At 44.4% G+C, this 19,854-nt stretch overlaps 1 protein-coding gene and 2 long non-coding RNA genes across 7 annotated transcripts in view; 1 reads left to right on the top strand and 2 right to left on the bottom strand.

Annotated features, from left to right (window-relative positions):
- The window catches only part of LOC309648358, a 263,978-nt gene that overhangs the window by 12,948 nt on the left and 231,176 nt on the right, over positions 1-19,854 (bottom strand). The gene's annotated exons all lie outside the window — the stretch shown is intronic.
- LOC309648347 overlaps positions 1-19,854 on the bottom strand; it is a 46,248-nt gene that overhangs the window by 9,192 nt on the left and 17,202 nt on the right. The gene's annotated exons all lie outside the window — the stretch shown is intronic.
- Positions 24-19,854, top strand: part of LOC309648154 (zinc finger protein 551-like) — a 49,313-nt gene continuing 29,482 nt past the window's right edge. The window contains exons 1-3 of one of the 5 annotated variants that reach the window (XM_082436459.1): positions 27-9,242; positions 9,787-11,713; positions 12,180-12,308. The gene's annotated coding sequence lies outside the window, so the exon portion shown is untranslated. Of the gene's footprint in view, positions 9,243-9,786; positions 11,714-12,179; positions 12,309-19,854 lie in introns of those variants that run through there. The other 4 variants (XM_082436458.1, XR_014256504.1, XR_014256505.1 and 1 more) reach the window with 4 other exon arrangements.

Genomic DNA, 19,854 nt, shown 5'->3' with positions numbered 1-19,854 from the left:
CTTCAGTAGTTGCGGCATGTGGGCTCAGTAGTTGTGGCGCACAGGCTTAGTTGCTCTTCAGCATGTGGGATCTTCCCGGACCAGGGCTCGAACCTGTGTCCCCTGCATTGGCAGGCGGATTCTTAACCACTGTGCCACCAGGGAAGTCCCTAGTTTTCTTTTATTAACAGAAATCTTTTGTTCCTACCACCTGCCCTTTGTTGCAAAACTCCTGTATATCCTGGCTCCCCCCTCACCTCCTCGGAGCAGTTCTCTCAAGGTTACTTGAGATGCTGCCACCCGGGCTTCAAGTTCGAAAAATTTCCACTGAATAAAACATAACTCTCAACTTTTAGGTTGTATGTATTTTTTTAGTCGACACCTGGTAGCGAAGACAGCTGCCCTGTCCTGCCCGTCATCTGCTGCACACAGTGGGGTGTGGCTCCAAGAACTTTTTGCTTCAGGTGGGTGAGATTCCCCCCACCTATTAGACCATCGATGTCTCTGCCGCTGACCTCAGGCATTCCTCAGTCTTGAGGCTGGGCAAGTACAGGGCTTGCAGGACTGCTGGATGCAGCCCAACACTTTCCCAAGGTCACACAGCAGGAAAGTTTTGGGGTCTAGAGGTTGAATACAAACTCCCAAGACTGACCCCAGAGCTGGGTTTAAACATTTTATCAGGGCACGTGAAGCGCTTCATGCCCCACCAGGGCTGGTGGCAGACAGCAAGGACCAGGGAGGCTCAGCTGCTGCTGCTGCTGCTGCTTTTTGAGTTGTTTGAATTCTAACCATGACCGTTTTCCCTCATTCCTCTGAATCCCAGAGCACTCACCGTCTGCCTGCACAGTCCTCAAGGGGGCGCCATCGTCTGTCAGCTCCAAGGGCCTCTCCCATGGGAGGCGTTTCTCTCAGACACAATTTCATTATGTCCAAAGGCTGCGTCCGCCTCCACCTTGAGCCCAGCACACAGTCGGCTTACCAAGAAACTGGTCTTAAAGAGAACTAAATGAAAAGCAGAGGGCTCTTCACACGCATGTTGTCTGAAAAAAAATGCACGACCTAAAAGTTGAGAATTCTGTTTTATTTGGCGGGTTTTCTGAGGATTTCAAGCCCGGGAGGCAGCCTCTCAGATAGTTGAAGAGGTCAGGGAGGAGCCAGGATCTAGAGGAGTTTTTGCAACAAAGACCATGTAGTCGGAACATCAAAAGATTACTGTTAATTAAAGAAAAGCAGACTTCCCTGGTGGCGCAGTGGTTAAGAATCCACCTGCCAATGCAGGGGACTCGGGTTCGAGCCCTGGTCCGGGAAGATCCCACTTGCCGCGGAGCGACTAAGCCCGTGCGCCCCAACTACTGAGCCTGCGCTCTAGACCCCGCGTGCCACAACTACTGAAGCCTGTGCACCTAGAACCCGTACTCCAGAACAAGAGAAGCCACCGCAATGAGAAACCCGTGCGTCCGCAACGATAGAGCAGCCCCCGCTCGGCGCAACTACAGAAAGTCCTCGTGCAGCAGTGAAGACCCAACACAGCCAAAAATAAATTAAAAAAATAAAGAAAAGCAGATATCTCAAGTTAAGGAATTTAGCGCTTTTCTATATATGGGAATATGCAAGAGTCGGGGCCCATTGAAATCATTCCCTTAATCTGCACCTTAACTACCCAGGGCCAGTATCCTGAGTGCCTGAGTGGGGGGCGGGGCCGGGTCTGCTTCCTGCAAAAACAATTTAGGAATGTGTGTCAGGCCTTTATATCTTACGTGGCGGATTTACAGCCCCGATTTTGTCCTTTGAAAACTATGTATATACATCAGTGGAACAGAGATAGAGCTAATCTTTTAGTCCTATGGGTCTCTGGTTATTGACTCAAAGACCAGAGCCTTGGGGAATTCCCTGGCAGTCCAGTGGTTAAGACTCCGCACTTCCACTTCAGGGGGCCCGGGTTCCGAAGGCGGCGTGGTGAAGCCTCCCCCCAGAAAACCCCCAAAAAACCTGAAGTCTTCAGGTGTTGGGTCTGTTTGCTCAAGGCCATCCCCCCGTCCTTTTCCAAGATGGCCACACTCTTGTCTTCCTGTCTCGGTTATACATATATGTCTGTTTCTTATTAAGATATTTAATATGTCAAAGTGCTGCACTTGGGGGTAGCATGTTTAGGGAGTGTGAGTTATGCATGTCTCACCTGGATGGACTCTGACCTTTTGACCTGATGAAGTCATAGAGAACACCTGTCAGAAACTCAAGCTATTTATCTGACCCTTACCATAAAATAACTCGTGATTCCTTAAGGACAAATATTTTCTGAGTGAGAGTCAATTACAATTCTCAACCAGGCAACTTTAACAACCTCAGGGCTTTTTGCTTTATAAGCCCCTGACTCTTTTTCTTCCCTGAACACTCTTTAGGGGTTACCTGTATCTGTGTCTCCTGAATTGCAAGTCTTAAGACTCCAAATAAACTCTTTTTAAAATTTGAAGCCTCTTGCATTGTATGTATATATATATATTTTAAATTAATTAATTAATTTATTTTTGGTTGCGTCGGGTCTTTGTTGCTGCATGTGGGCTTTCTCTAGCTGCCGCGAGCGGGGGTTACTCGTTGTTGCAGTGCACAGGCTTCTCATTGTGGTGGCTTCTCGTTGTGATGCACAGGCTCTAGGCGCGGGGCCTTCAGCAGTTGTGACGCATGGGCTTCAGTAGTTGTGACTCGCAGGCTCTAGAGCGCAGGCTCAGTAGTTGTGGCACAAGGGCTTAGTTGCCCTGCTGCGTGTGGGATCTTCCTGGACCAGGGCTCAAACCCGTGTCCCCTGCATTGGCAGGCAGATTCTTAACCATTGTGCCACCAGGGAAGTCCTTGCATTATATATTTTGCTACAGGCATGTAACAGGCATTCTACTGGCATGTAAAAAGCAATTAGATAATGTCGATGAAAAACTGATAGTCAGTCTAAGAAAGAAATAGAGGGACTTCCCTGGTGGTTCAGTGGTTAAGACTCCGAGCTCCCAGTGTAGGGAGCCCAGGATCCCTGGTCAGGGAACTAGATCCCGCATGCATGACACAACTAAGAGTTTGCACGATGCAACTAAAGATCCCACACGCTGCAACGAAGATCCTGCGTGCCACAACTAAGACCCTATGCAGCCAAATAAATAAATAAATAAATAAAATTTTTTTAAAGAAAAAAGAAATAGAATATTTTGGGCAGTCTGGTGGGCATGGCTGGCCCATAGACTAGTTGGTTGTCAGGCCCTGACTTGTTTGGAGGCTGCTGTCTGCTGGTGGGTGGGACACCTAACCTCTACACAGCTAAGGGCCTGGGCAGAGGAAGAGTTGAGCTTGTGGGCAAAGATGGGCAAGAGAAGAATTTTGAGAATGACCACTCCTCTGCTAGATCAGAGAAGGTTGCAGGACAGGCCGGGAACTGAGAACATCACTAGATTTATCTTTGTAGTTGCCATGTGTTTAACAGCAAGAGGAACTGGATTCTAATAATCTATTTTCCTGTTGAAGACAATTATATTTGGAAAGTGGATCAATTAAATTTTTCAGTCATGATAGTATGTAGAAATGTCCCTTTGGATGTAAATGCCCAGGAAGCCCTGTGTTTCTCTCACTGTAGCCGTATCACTGTCAGGACTTGAATATTTTATTCATTTGTCATCCACATGGCTTCCTTCCTCACTTCACTCTAGACTCATTCTTGTATTCCCTCCTCTTCCCAGACTTCCCAGGCTGCCTCTTCTAAAGTTACCCCAGGGAATTCCCTGGTGGTCCAGTGGTTAGGACTCCGTACTCTCACTGCCAAGGGCCCAGGTTCAATCCCTAGTCGGGGAACTAAGATCCCACAAGTCGCGAGGTGTGGGGGCAGGGGAGGGGGAATTGCCCCAAACTCTCTAGTCTCCTCTGTTTTATTTTTGCTTTACTTCAGAATCCTTAGGACCGTTTTACATTTTCTTGATTGATTGATTGATTGATGCGGGATCTTAGTTCTCTGACCAGGGATCGAACCCCTTGCCTTCTGCATTGAGAGCATGGAGTCTTAACCACTGCACCACCAGGAAAGTCCATTTATTTATTTATTTTAAATTGAAGTATAGTTGATTTACAGTGTTGTGTTAATTTCTGCTGTTCAGGACAGTGATTCAGTTATACATATATATACATTATTTTTCATATTCTTTTCCATTATGGTTTATTACAGGATATTGGATATAGTTCCCTGTGCTATACAGTAGGACCTTGTTATTTATCCAGTCTATATATAATTGTTTGCATCTGATAATCCCGAACTCACACTCCTTCCTTCCCCCATCCCCCCTCTCCCTTGGCAGCAACAAGTCTGTTCTCTATGTCTGGTAGTCTTTTTCTCTTTCATAGATAGGTTCAGTTGTGTCATATTTTAGATTCCACATATAAGTGACAGCATATGGTATTTGCCTTTCTCTTTCTGATTTACTTAGTATGATAATCTCTAGGTCCATCCATGTTGCTGCAAATGGCATTATTTCATTCTTTTTTATGGCTGAGTAGTATTCCATTGTATATACGTACCACATCTTCTTTATCCATTCATCTGTCGATGGACATTTAGGTTGTTTCCATGTCTTGACTATTGTGAATAATGCTGCTGTGAACATAGGGGTGCATGTATCTTTTTGAACTATAGTTTTGTCTGGATATATGCCCCAGGAGTGGGATTGCAGGATCATATAGTAGTTCTATTTTTAGTTTTTTCAGGAACTGCCATACTGTTTTCCATTGTGGCTGCACCAACTTACATTCCCACCAACAGTGTAGGAGGGTTCCCTTTTCTCTACACCCTCTCCAGCATTTATTATTTGTAGACATTTTAATGATGGTCATTCTGACTGGTGTGAGGTGGTACCTCATTGTAGTTTTGATTTGTATTTCTCTCATAACTAAGGTTGTTGAGCATCTTTTCATTTGTCTATTGGCCATGTGTATTGGGTTGGCCAAGAATTCCTTTGGTTTTTAAATAAAAATAAAGGACATTTTTCATTTTCAAGAACTTTATTTCAGGAACTTTATTGAACAGTGTATTCACCCTTTTGTTCCACTACCTTCTGCCATTTTTCAGGCAACTTCATAATTCCACCTTCCCAAAACTTTTTATCTTTTTGAGCAAAGAACTGTTCCAGGTGCTTTTTACAGTCTTCCAGGGAACTGAATTTTTTTCCATTAAGAGAATTTTGTAAAGACTGAAATAAATGGAAATCCAAAGTTTCAATGTCTGGTAAATATGGCAGATGAATCAGAACTTCCCAGCCAGGCTATAACAGTTTCTGCCTGGTCATCAAAGAAACATGTGGTCTTGTGTTATCCTGATGGAAGATTATGTGTTTTCTGTTGACTAATTCCGTACGCTTTCTTCGAGTGCTGCTTTCAGTTGGTCTAACTGGGAGCAGTACTTGTTGGAAGTAATCATTTGGTTTTCTGGAAGGTGCTCATAATAGAGGACTCCCTTCCAATCCCACCATATGCACGTCACATTCTTTGGACAAAGAACGGCCTTTGGTGTGGTTGGTGGTGGTTCATTTTGCTTGCCCCATGATCTCTTCCATTCCACATTATTATACAGTATCCACTTTTCATTGCCCATCACAATTTGTTTTTAAAACAGAATGTTTTCATTACATTTCAGTAGAGAATCACGTGAGGAAATATGGTCAAGAAGGTTTTTTTCATTTAACTTATGTGGAACCCAAACATCAAAGCGATTAACATAACCAAGCTGGTGCAAATGACTTTCAACACTTGATTTGGATATTTCGAGTATGTCAGCTATCTCCTGCATGGTATAATGTTGATTGTTCTCAATATCTCAGTTTGATCGCTATCACGTTTGAGTGGTCTACCTGATCATGGAACATCATCCAGCGAGAAATCTCCAGCACGAAACTTTGCAAATCACTTTTGACACATTTGATCAGTCACAGCACTTTCTCCATACACTGCACACATCTTTCCTTTTTGTACTTCATTTGCGTTTTTACCTTTCTTGAAATAATAAAGCATAATATGCCAAAAATGTTGTTTTTTTTCCTTCCATCTTCAATATTAAAATGGCTGCAAAAAAATTCACCAATTTTGATTTTTTTTTAAAATGCACTCTGATACGACAGCTCTCATGATACAATCTAACAAAATTGTTTCAAATCAAGCTAAAGACAACTAAGCACTATTAGAGCCATCTTACGGAAAATACCGAACGAATTTTTTGGCCAGCCCAATTTTTTTTTTCCTTTGGAGAAATGTCTATTTAGGTCTTTTGCCCATTCCTATTGATCATTTATTTAGTTTCTTTGTGAGAATCTGACTCCATCCCTGAAACATGACCTCCTTTTCATTTCACCCAAAAATATGCCTTTTTGACATATTTATTTTGAACTAAAGGAAATTAAGAAGCAGTTAATGCAAGAAAGGCACTGTGTTCTCCCCTTATTTGCCTAAAAGCAGGACGTAAATTTACAAAGGACAAAAATTAATCACCAGAGAAAACTTTAGACCCTTATTAGCCTGGAGGCAGCACAAGAGGAATTTGCATAACAAACTTTGCTAACTAGTGGCAAAAAACAAAATTCAGCTGATTAAATTTGAAGATCTAATTGGCTCTATTGAATGATTCATGTATCAGAGACCATCCCATCTAGCGATTAGAAAGGAGTTCCAAAGGGCTACAGAAAATGAAAAGTTTTTAAAGGCAGAGAGGGGGGTGAGACAAGGAGGTCATAAAGAACGAATTTGTGAACATTGATAAAGGGAAACCTCACTAATATGTGGTCAAGAGGCCAGAAGGGGAGCTCTCAGGAAATACCACTGGACATCAACTACAGGAAGAATTGTCAATTATAAACCCCAACAGAAGAATCATCAACAGGGAAGAATCATCAGTTACAGGCCCCAACAGGAAAAGATGTACATCGCATCTCCTACAAGAAACCTAGTACCCCAGCAACTCCACCAATGAAAAACCCTCATTACCCTAAACTCTCACTTTTCTCCAATAGACTTTCTTTCAAAATAATGCCTCCTGACTTCCTCCCTTTTCTCTATAAAATAACATCTCTCTCCTTTGTTGGACTTGCCTATGGTTTTTGCCATTGCTTGCTTGTTCTGATTTATAATTCTCTGCTATTTCTGAATAAACACATTTCTGCTGGTAAAATAACTGTTTTATATTATTATTATTTTTTTAAATTAATTTATTTTTGGCTGTGTTGGGTCTTTGTTGCTGTGCACTGGCTTTCTCTAGTTGCGGTGAGCAGGGGCTACTTTTTTTTTTTTTTTAATGATGCTCTCTCTTTTTTTAAAAATATATTTATTTATTTATTTATTTTTGGCTGTGTTGGGTCGTTTCTGTGCGAGGACTTTCTCTAGTTGCGGCAAGCGGGGGCCACTCTTCATCGCGGTGCGCGGGCCTCTCACTATCGCGGTCTCTCTTGTTGCGGAGCACAGGCTCCAGACGCGCAGGCTCAGTAGCTGTGGCTCACGGGCCTAGTTGCTCCGCGGCACCTGGGATCTTCCCAGACCAGGGCTCGAACCCGTGTCCCCTGCATTAGCAGGCAGATTCTCAACCACTGCGCCACGAGGGAAGCCACAGGGGCTAGTCTTCACTGTGGTGCATGGGCTTCTCATTGTGGTGGCTTCTCTTGTTGCAGAGCACGGGCTCTAGGCGCCCTGGCTTCAGTAGCTGTGGCACGTGGGCTCAGCAGTTGTGGCTCGCAGGCTCTAGAGAGCAGGCTCAGTACTTGTGGTGCACGGGCTTAGTTGCTCCGTGGCATGTGGGATCTTCCCAGAGCAAGGCTCGAACCCGTGTCCCCTGCACTGGCAGGCAGATTCTTAACCACTGCACCACTAGGGAAGCCCCTAACTATTTTATTTTTAAGGTCAACAGATTATTTCACGAAGGGCACTCTCCTTTGGGGGATAAAAAGCGTCTAGCCGGCATATTACCTCACTAGTGCTGGACAGGAAATTCCAGACTGACTGGTTAAGATTACATTCTTAGGAGAAGCTAAAACTGCAGTTAGGTTCAGATATTAAGTCTTGCTATGCTGACATGCGTTTAGCACAAGTGACTCCATTTTGGGCCTGTTGTCTCTTTTTTTTTAACACTAGCTCTTATCCAACATTACTTTCCCACATTATTTGGCATCCCTAGAGACTCAAGTACTTTTTCCTTTCTTTGTTACACCTCAAATGTATTGTTCTTTGTCGAAGGTATTATATAAGATTGAATTCTAAGCCACTTCTTTTTCTTTTTTTAATGTCCTAAATTATTTATTAGCTAAGAATTTTACAAGCATTACTTATATTAGCGGTAACAGTGGAGCCGGAGAGCAACTGCGCCTTCTCCAAACTTGCGGCCCTTTCTAAGGCCGCGGTTCTTTCTGCCTGCAGATGTCAGCCCTCACATCACCCTGTGTCTAACCCAATTCTTTGAGTTACTCAACCCTGTCTCTCTCATGTATGTATAAACATGTCAATAAACTCCTGTTTGTTTTTCTCTTGTTATTGCCTTTTGTTACAGAGCTTGAGCTGAAAAGGTAAAAACTGGGTGGAGGAAAGTTTCCCCACCTACATCTCTAAATACTTTACAGTGCTGATGAACTGCAGACAACATTCCCCTGCAGTCCGCTTTCGGCCCCTTTAAGAGGAAAGGAAGCCCCCTCCCTTCGCTCTTGAAGCCTGGACGCCTTTTCCCAGCGTCCCTCGAGGTGCCCAAGGCTTTTTCTCCGCGGCGGCGGATGAAGAGCGCCCCTTCCCGCGTGCCTGTGGAGTTATGGGAACTACATTGCCCAGAACACACTGCACCAGAAGAAGAGCGGTGTTGCTCCAATGAAAGACCAGGACAGGGGCATTTCCGGTCTTAGGAAGCGTGTCAGGGCTGGACTTCCGGCGAACTCCTGGTTGAGGCAGCTTTTGTTTCCCTCGGACTTGTTTACCGTGTCAGAGGCAGTAGAGCTCTGAGTAGCGGTAGGGACTGCTGCTCCCGGCCCCGCTCCGCCCACAGAGTCCGATGGCTGCGGCGGCGCTGAGGGACCCGCCTCAGGTAAACGCTCGTCCTGCGGGCCCTCACCGCCCTCACCCCACCAGACACGGAAGACCCGAGTGCGGAGCGCCTGCCCATGTGCCCGCAGCCAGGCCGCGGTGTCCAGGAAGATGGGGTCCCTGTTTCTCACAGACAGTGTGATGGCGCGTGGGAGAGGGTTACAGGCGGAGGTACCGGCATGTGTAAAGGCTTGGAGGTAGGACTGAGCCCGGAGGCTTCTGGAAACTTGGGGTCCAGCCTTTGTTTTTAGGGGACAATGAGTATGAGGGGGAGTCACGCCTGGACTGGCAAACAGAGGTACCTGGGAGCCATGGAGAGTTGTGAATGGAAGAGGAACACAGTCTGTGTTAGGGTTTTATTTATTTATTTATTTTTTGGCCGCACCACTCGGCATGTGGGATCTTAGTTCCCCAACCAGGGATAGAAACCAAGTCCCTTGCAGTGGAAGCGCAGAATCTTAACCACGGGACTGCCAGGGAAGCCCCTATATTAGGGTTTTAAAAGTTTACTAAAAACCTGCTCAGAGAGGGAACAGTCGGGAATGTGCGTGATGAGAACAGTGAGGCACAGATAAGTAGAGTCCTTATCCAGGGTCAGAGATCTGGTTATAGGCAGCTCTGAAGACTGAAACACAGAGGTTAGTAAATTAATCCGAAGTCACCTGGTTCTAGGGCTGGGTGGGGATACGGGGGAGTCCTGTGCACATGGAACCCAGCCATGGTTCCTTCCTCTTCCCACAGATTCTGGAGGTTAAAAAAGAACTTAGGGAATCTACACAAGGAAAGAGAGCATGTCCCAGGCCCTCACTAGTCCTGACATCAGCGGTATAGTGTCTGGAATTGTGGTGTCTTGAGGCACTTCCTGTGCTGATTTCCTGTCTCTTGCCTGTGGGGACCCTGGGAGTACGCCAATGCAGGCCAATCGGTAACATAGTGGTGTTCCTATTTCTGGCAACCAGTGTAAACATATGGTGTGGGAGTTATCTCAGGAACATATAGCAGCCTGAGCAAATGCTCAGTGTGACTGAGTTGGGAACAGGGTACAGTAGGTCTCCATTCTTGCTGTTAAGAACAAAGAGCAGGGAATCAAGAATCAGGCCTGTAATGTGGCTGCCTGAGAATCTGGGCATCTATTATGGAGATAATGGGAGATTTGTATAAGAGAAAGGAGTTGGTCTTGTTTAGGTTTAAAAGGCTCCACCTGGCTACACAGTGGAGAAGAGATTATGGGGTTAAGGCAGGTAGCAGGGAATTCAGGAGGAGGTTACTGCTATAATCCAGATGAGTGTTGATGGACCAGGGTTATGACCATGGAGGTGGGAGAAAAGGTTGGATTCCAGGTCCATTTTTTAAAAAAATTAATTAATTAATTTATTTATTTTGGCTGCGTTGGGTCTTTGTTGCTGCGCTCAGGCTTTCTCTAGTTGCAGCGAGCGGGGGCTACTCTTCTTTGCATTGCACAGGCTTCTCATTGTGGTGGCTTCTCTTGTTGAGGAGCACAGGCTCTAGATGTGCGGGCTTCAGTAGTTGTGGCTCGCGGGCTTCGTTGCTCCGCGGCATGTGGGATCTTCCCGGACCAGGGCTCGAACCCGTGTCCCCTGCATTGGCAGGTGGATTCTTAACCACTGTGCCACCAGGGAAGTCCCTCCAGGTCCATTTTTAATGAAAGAGCTGAGTAGACTTTGGATGGTGTAGGTGAGGGAGAAAAAGGAGGAGCCAGAGATGACCCTAGAGTTTTTCATCCTATCAGCTGAAAGGATGGAAGCTCCAACAAACTGGCATGGGAAAGTTGGTGGTAGGTGAATTTTCCTTGGGAACATCAGAAGTTTTGTTTTGGTCCTGTTAAGACTTTGAAAAGTTTCAGAGAACAGTTAGTGGAGTGGGCAGTTGGACACACAGGTCTGGAAATCTGGAGAAGGCTTTCAGGAGGGAGACTTTCAAAAGTGATGGCTGTTATGTAGACCAGGGTAGAGCTGTGGATGTTGTTTAGGAAGGGAATGCAGATTTTAGTGACAACGCTATTGGAAGGTCAGAAGGACTAGGGTGCATACTAAGGAGTAGTTTTCTTCCTTGATACTATTGGGGTTGCTGGACCTCACAAAAAGAGATTAGGGAGAGGGGTGATAGTGGAAATGGCGTGGGTTGATCTAGCAAGTAGCCAAGGCTTCCATGGGATGAATGAACTGGAGATAGCTGCTCCTATGTCCAGGAGGCATAGGAGTAATTGAGACAAGATGACACTGAGGCAGGGCTCCTGCTAATTCACTACTGTATGAATTCACCAGGATTTGGTGGTGAGCTTTGATGGGTTGTAGGATGTTTCATTCTTGCTAGTGAGTAAGGTCTGGGGCGAATATGGTCACTTGGGAGAGTCACTGTGCTGGGCATGTGGGACTGGGCTTTTAATGAAGTTTGGGTGGAGAGCAGAAGGTTGTGGTGGCTGAATGGACAGCAAGTGCAGCATGGAAGTGGAAGAGGGTTATGGATATCTGAAATTCACATGTGGCTCTGGGTGGTTAATATTGAAACAAAGATCACAGGCAACATCAATCATCAAAGCAGCATTGAGAATTTACCTGGCTGTGGATCCATCAGAGGATTGGGGTTGTACTAAATCATGTTAGTAATTTTCAAGCACTCTTCTGGATGCCGTTTGCCAAGTACATGGGTGAGTCCAGGGAGATGTCTGTGGTGTGGGGCAGGAAGGCGGCAGAGCTGGGGAAGTGCAACTGTGGGGTCTGAAGATGTGAGAGATGTGTCTACACAATGATGTGCACAAGGAGAGAATTAAGAGCTGATGGTCCACAGGCCCTGGAGTTGGGGCCTTAAGGGTGAAGCATGAGCCCAAATTTGTGTCTTGGAGGCACAATCTGGGACGCCCCAAGGGAATTGCTTGGCAGGCCCAGAGCTGAGATGGCATTTATGTGCTGTGGCCCCCCCGCCCCCCATCTTTTGTTGCTGAGCACAGTAATTAATGGAACCCTGAGGAGAGCGTGGGCATCAGTGGCACCAGGGCCTGGTATCTCCTTTGAGGTGGGGAGCTTTGAAAGAGGATGATCGTGGAGATGTGTGAGGAGTTGGACTGTGGGTTCTCAGAGAATATTCGTACTTTCATTTGTACTAATCATGACAAGGTGGTGTGACCTTTGAGGACATTGCCGTGTACTTCTCCTGGGAGGAATGGGGTCTCCTTGATGAGGCTCAGAGATGCCTGTACCTCGAAGTGATGCTGGAGAACTCTGCACTTGTATCCTCGCTGAAGAGTAAGTCCCTTACTCTTTTTTTTTTTTTTTCCCTTACTCTTCCCAGTGACCTGGACTAGGCTCTATCTTTCCTCCCTTCCTTTTCTTCAGAGGATGTTGTGTTCTTCTCACATATGGACCATGGGAACTGCTTCCTTGCCTAGCTTTCTGAGTAGTTGCTGTCATAGCCAGGGCTGGGTTGTTTACCCTGCTCTCTCCTTTCTTTTGTAGCTTAGTATCTGCTGTACTGATCTCTAATAGGTAAGGATTTGAGGTATATAATCTTGTAGTGAGCCTAATGAAGTCTACCTTATTAGTGAAGAGCATTTTTCATATAACTGTGGGCTGTTTGTATGTATTCTCTCCATGTCCGTTGCCCATTTTTTAACTCTATTTTTTTGTTATTAAGTCTTTTGAATACCTTGTATATTTTGGATGGTAGCATCTTATCAGATACATGGCTTGCAAATATTTCCTCCCATTCTGTAGATTGCCTTTTTTTGTTGTTGATTGTTGCGTTGCTGTGCAGAAGTATTTTCATTTGGTGTAGTCCTAGTTGTTTATTTTTGCTTTCATTGCCTGTGCTTTGGTGATATCCAGAAAAATCATCGCTAGGACTAATTTCAGAGAACTTTTTCCTTAGGTTGTCTTTAAGGAATTTTACGTTTTTAGGTCTTACATTTAAGTCTTTAATCTATTTCAAGTTACTTTTTATAAGTGGTATAAGACAGGAGTCCAGTTTCATTTTTTTTTTTACCTGTGGATATCCAGTTTTCCTGACACCATTCAGAACTTACTCTCCCTGCCACCACCACATTTTATGTTTTTGATGTCACAGTTCAGATATTCTTATATTGTGTATCCATTAACAAGTTATTGTGGCTATAATTATTCTAATCCTTTTGTTTTTAACTTTTATACTTGAGTGATTTAAACACCACCAATACAGTATTATAGTAATCTGAATTTTACTACATACTCAGTTTCACCAGTGAGTTTTATATTTTCCTATGTTTTCATGTTTCTATTTATTATCCTTTCATTTCTGCTTGAAGAACTCCCTTTGGCTTTTTTTTTTTTTTTTAAGTTTCAGGTATTTATTAATCAGTGTAAACCCCAACACAAAACACCAACGTGATTTCATGCATTTAGAGGGGAAATATTTCCTGGTTAAGTGGAAAATTGTACAGATGGCTTCTGGAAGACCTTCATTCTAAGAAGCATTATAGTGAAACATTTCATTTAGAAGTCTGGAACTTCTTTCTTCAGTTTGCTGTAATCGACATTCACTGAATAGAACTTGTATTGATCATTGGGACCCAGTTTTTTCCAGGGTTCTAGGTTATTCTTTCTTTTTTTTCTCTTTGGCCACGCTGGGCAGCTTGCGGGATCTTAGTTCCTAGACCAGGGATTGAACCCCGGCCACAGCAGTGAAAATGCCAAGTCCTAACCACTGGAGTGCCAAGGAACTCCCTGGGTTATTCTTTCTGTCCCAGCTGACATCTGGATTGAACAATTCCAGGTGCAAGACATACAATGCTGCTCCAGTACCTCCCACTCTAATAAATACAAAGAGGGGATCAAGCTAGGATGCTTCTTGGCCTGACCAGTGATCTGGTGGAGCATGGTTGCGACAGAGGCCTTCAGTTCAGATGGAGAGAAAGACAAATGTGCAAGGCCCAGGACTAAGTAATCTCTTCTCCCTTTGGCATTTCTTAGAAGTCAGGCTGAGTGTCATTGAACTCCCTCAGGTTTTGTTTGCCTAAAGTCTTTCCTTAATTGTGCAGGACAGCTTTGCTAGGTAAAGTATACTTGTTTGGCAGTTTTTTTCTTCAGTGTTTTGAATACAGTATCTACAGGAGATTTGTTCCAGGAGCCCGTGTGGATACCAAAATCTGTGGATGCTCAAGTCCCTTATATAAAATGGCATAGTACAGTGAACAGAATGAACCCTCCATATCTGCAGGTTTAGAATTCACAGATTCAGAGGACCAAGTGTATATCATCCCACTGTCTCCTAGGCTGCAAGACTTCTGCTGAAAAATCTACTGATAGCTTTATGAGGGTTCCTTGTGTGAAGGAGTTTCTTTTCTCTTCGTGCTTTCAAAATTCTGTTTGGCTTTTTTGCTTGTTTACTGACAGTTTTGTTTATAATGTGTCTTGGTAATATCCTCTTTGGAATGAATCTGTACAGGGACCTATGAGCATCATGAATTGGGTGTCCACATCTCTTCCCAGACTTGGGAAGTCAGACATTATTTCTTTAAACTTTCTGACACTTTTTCTTTCTCTCTCTTCTTCTCCTGGGACTCCAATAATGCAAATATTGTTTTGCTCGTTGGTATTCCATAGTTTACCTATGCTGACTTCACTTTCTTGCCCCCTCTGGCTGGATGATAAATGACCTGTGTTTGAGTTCACATATTCTTTCCACTGCTTGACCAAGTGTGTTGTTGATACTCTGTTGCATTTTTCTTTTCATTTGTTGTATTCTTCAACTTCAGAATTTCTGTTTCTTTTTTATGATTCCTTTCTCTCTGAACTTCTTGTTTTGTTCCTGTATCATTTTCCTTATCATGTTGAGTTATCTATCTGTGTTCTCTTGTAGCTCACTGAGCTTCCTTTTTTTAAAAGTTATTTTATTTATTTTTGGCTGCATTGGGTCTTTGTTGCTGCGCACGGGCTTTCTCTAGTTGCAGCAAGTGGGGGCTACTCTTCGTTGCAGTGCGCGGGCTTCTCATTGCAGTGGCTTTTGTTGCGGAGCACAAGCTCTAGGTGTGTAGGCTTCAGTAGTTGTGGCTCGCGGGCTTCGTTGCTCTGCGGCGTGTAGGATCTTCCTGGGCCAGGGCTCGAACCCGTGTCCCGTGCATTGGCAAGCGGATTCTCAACCAGTGCACCACCAGGGAAGCCCCCTCACTGAGCTTCCTTAAAACATTTATTTTGAATCCTTTGGTGGTTCATAGATCTCCATTTCTTTGAGGTTGGTTACTGGAAAATTATTATGTACCTTTGATGGTATTATGTTTCCTTGTTTTTCATGTTTCTTTTATCTTTGTGTCAATGTGTGTACGTGTGGTGAATCAGTCATTTCTTTCAACCTTTTGGGGTGAATTTTGGTTAGAGAAATAGCTTCACCTTTATGTGAATGCAAGGGTGGTGGCTGGGTGGGGTATTGTGGTTTTGACTCCAGTGAAGACCCCGGGAGTATAGTCTCTGTGCAGATCTGTCAGCTGAGATCAGAATGGTGAAGATTGTAGGGGTCCTCAGTGACCATGGCAGCAGTAGTATGCAGTGGTGGCAATGGCTTTTGGAGTCTTTGGTGCCAAAGACTGCTGGGAATCCACTGATCTCTTTTTCTCCCATTGAGGATGTTATGGCTAAGGGGATTTCCTTTGGAATCCATGCTGATGAACTCTACAGGATCCTCTAATGTGAAAACTGGGGAGTCTGCCGCTATCGGACAGGTTCTTTGTTGTCAGTGACAAAGCCTGCTGGGGTCCTCCACAGAGCAGGCCGCTAGGGACCATGATGGCATAAGCCCAGTGGCTGACACAAGTAGCTCTCACTTACGTACTTTGATCCTAACCATCCAGGCATCTCTGCTAAGCCAGTTTTCCCAGCAATCCTTTCTGTGCAGTTATTCTCCTTCTTTTGCTCCACTGTGTTGCTGTTTGTCTTAATTGGACACTTATGCTGTACCCCGCACCCACCCCAGGGCTATTTTTATTCATTGATAGCTGTCTACTTGTTTTTGGAAAGGGAATGAATGCTAGTATCTCTTATTCTGTCGTCTCGCTGGCATCACTCACATAGATCTCTTTTCTCTAGTCTTTTTTTGTACTGAGTTGCTCTGGGACAGTGCTGGCCATTCTTTTGTGCTGTTTTTCTCTTAGGACTTGCATCATGTGTCCCACGTACTTGCTCAACTAGGAGTTGGGGGGAGAATCCTTTGTGCATCACAGGATAGACATGACTCCAGTCATGGAAGAGTGGGCTCAGAGGGAGCCTGGCCTTGGTGAATGGCAGTTGGCGATGGTGTGAGACCAGGGCTGTGTGTAAGACCATACCAGAGACCTGTCCAATTCAACCAGTGTTTTGTTTCCATTGCCTGGGTCCACATCCCATTGCCATTTGTTCTTCCACATTGTTGATACTTTGCCAACTTGTCAGTTCTAGTAGTTATCATTTACACTCTGGTTTCCTTCCAGCGGTAATCTCGATCTCTCTAAACCCCACATCTCAACCGTTTCTTTGACAGGTCTCCCTGTAGTGCTCTCCAACATCAGGCCACGCATGCTGTGCTTGGAGGTGTGCATATATACTTATATTGACTTTCAACAGTATCTACTCTGTTGCAGTTGATTTTCATGGGATGGGTACATTCACATTCTTCTACACAACCTCATGTCAACCAACAGGAATGGTTCTGTAGGAAGCCAATGACAGAGGAGTAAGTTGTAAACCCTACCTCTGTTCCTCATGTTATACACTGTCTTTGTGTCCTTCCCTTGGTGGGGTTTCCACTGTTCGGTGACTTTAGGAGCCCAGCAGTGCACAGCAGCCATTTCCTCAGAGTTCAACCTGCTTGTCTTCAAAAGTATCCCTGGACCCATGCCTAGATGTGACAGATGCACATTTGTGATGGACTTGCCCCATTCCTATAGTGTCAACATATACTTCACCAGTATTTCTTTGGGTTCAGGTTGTTGCTGTGGAGCACAGGATGCAGAGGTACCCTTTGAACAAAGCATTTCTATAGGAATCTCACAGGCCAGAACTCCCAGTCCAGCTCCATCTTCCCAGAAGACCCACCCCTGCGAGATGTGTGGTCCAGTCTTTTTTTTTTTAATATTTTAAAAAATATTTATTTATTTATTTATTTTTGGCTGAGTTGTGTCTTCGTTGCTGTGCACGGGCTTTCTCTAGCTGCGGTGCGCAGGCTTCTCACCGTGGTGGCCTCTCCCGTTGTGGAGCACGGGCTCTAGGCATACGGGCTTCAGTAGTTGTGGCTCGTGGGCTCTAGAGTGCAGGCTCAGTAGTTGTGGCACACAGGCCTAGTTGCTCTGTGGCATGTGGGATCATCCCGGACCAGGGCACGAACCCATGTCCCCTGCATTAGCAGGTGGATTCTTAACCACTGCGCCACCAGGGAAGCCCTATGGTCCAGTCTTGAGAGACATTTTCCAGTTGGCTGAGCAGCAGGGAACACAACACGGCCAGAAACTCTTGAGGTGTGGGGCATGTGCAAAATGTTTTTATTTCAGGGTAAGCAAACAACACCAGAAGCAGCACATGGGAGAAAAACCCTTTTTAGGCAGTGTAGACAAGGCTTCACTTGTGAAGAACTGCAATTTCCAGGAGTCATGGAAGCCTTTTACCTGCAGGGAGCTTGGGAAGGACTTCCTAATCTTGTCAGGACACCTCCAGCAACAGGCCACTCACTCCCAGGAGAAGCCAAACAAAATCTCTGAGTGTGGGGTGACTTATCAAAGAAGAAAAAATCATTATACCTGGGGAGAATGCAAGAAAGCCTTTAACCCCCAAAACACACCTGATCAGGACCAGGGTGTCCACACTGGAAGACAGTGTTTTTGTGTGCCAGGACCCTGGGAAAGCATTCAGGTTCAAATCCTTGTATGTTGTGCATCAGAAAGTCCACACTATAGAAGGGCTTTACATGTGTGGTGAATGTGGCAAATCTTTTAAGCGGAGCTCGACCCTCAGTCAACATGAAAGAGTTCATACTGGGGCAAGGCAGTACAAGTGCAGCAAATGTGGGAAATCCTTTAGCTACAAATCTTTGCTCGTTTATCTCCAAAAAAGTCACATTGGAGAAAAATGATACATGTGCAGTGAATGTGCACAATCTTTTAGCTATAGCTCCATCCTTACTCAACAACAGAGTGTTCACCCTGGAGAAAGGTCTTATGAGTGCACTGAATGTGGGAAGTCTTTTACTAATAGGTCTGGCCTCCATTATCATCAGAGAGTTCACACTGGAGGAATGCCTTATGAGTGCAATGAATGCAGGAAGTCTTTTACCTATAGCAAAGACCTCCATTATCATCAGAGAGTTTACGAAGGAGATAGGCCTTATGAGTGCAGTGCATGTCGGAAACCTTTTACTGCTAGGTCTGGCCTCCATGATCATAAGAGAGTTCATACTGGAGAAAGGCCTTATGAGTGCGGTGAATGTGGAAAGTCTTTTACCTATAGCACTGGCCTCCATTATCATCAGAAGGTTCACAATGGAGAATGGCCTTATGGGTGTAATGAATGTGGGAAATCTTTACTGCTAGGTCTGGCCTCCATTGTCATCAGACAGTTCACACTGGAGAAATGCCTTATAAGTGCAGTGAATGTGGGAAAACTTTAACTACTAGGTCTGGCCTCCGTGGTCATCAGAGACTTCACACTGGAGAATGGCCTTATGAGTGCAATGAATGTGGGAAATCTATCACCTTCAGCTCCGGACTTTGCTGTCATCAGAAAGTTCACACTGGTGAAACACCTTGTAAGAGTAATGAATGTGGGAAATCCTTCAGCAAAAAATCTACTTTCTTTTAACATCAAAGAGTTCACACCGTGTAAAGGCCTTAGCTTTTTAGGAAATGTGCGATTGTCCTGTTGATTATAATGGCACTAAAGGAGCCATCTCTCTGAGTTCAGTTTTGTACAAATGTTCACAGTTAGGAGATCCCCTGTAAGTCTGAGTTATATGAAAGCATGTGTGGCTTGTTATATACTCTCTGATCTGCTCAGGGCTCTTACCAAATTTATGTCACTGCCAATTTCTATGGCCAAAGACGTTTTACCTTTACCACCTGGCAGGTCCACACAGTTTGCATCAGTCACCATCCCAGTGTGCTCAGGGAAGCTGACCACTGGTCTCCCATGTAAAGGTTTGTGGATTCCTGTAGTCTCTCACTGATATTCTCCTTAAGGCCGTTACTGCAGAGGCGGGAACACAAAGGTAGTGAAAATGGAGATCTGTAGTCCTGGGATGTGGCTTTGTGGCCCAGTCTGTATTCCTGTTGATGTTGTTGGAAACATCCTTCATTGCTCACCAGTGTTGGCTTCCACTGAGGCAAGACTGATTCTCAGAGGGCATGAGGAGAGACATGGTGGTCAATATAGCATTCCCAAATTTATTTTCTTAAAAAGGATGCACAGATTTGTGAAATGTAAAGCCATTTTTTATAGCTTTATTTAAAAGTATAATTTACATTGAATTAAACTTTATACATTTTCTTATATACATAATTTAAAGTATACTATTTGATAAGTTTTGATGTAGGTATGAACCTGTGAAACTACCATCATAGTTATAATAATGGCCATATCCATTGCTGTATATTTACCTCACATCCTTTTATAATCTCTCCGTGCCCTTCCCTCCCTCCAAATAATCATTGATTTACTTTCACTTAAAATTGATACCTTTGCATTTTGTAGAATTTATATGGTGGGAATCATTAAATATTTACCCCTTTTTTTCCAGGTTTACTTTATGTTGTATAACTACTTTGAGATTCATCAATGATATGTGAATACTTCACCTTTTAAT

This window comes from Balaenoptera physalus, assembly GCF_965194825.1.
Source record: "Balaenoptera physalus genome assembly, chromosome: 19".
NCBI classification, from domain to species: domain Eukaryota; kingdom Metazoa; phylum Chordata; class Mammalia; order Artiodactyla; family Balaenopteridae; genus Balaenoptera; species Balaenoptera physalus.
Note: the sequence above shows the minus strand (reverse complement) of the source record. Positions and strands in the feature narration are given on the sequence as shown.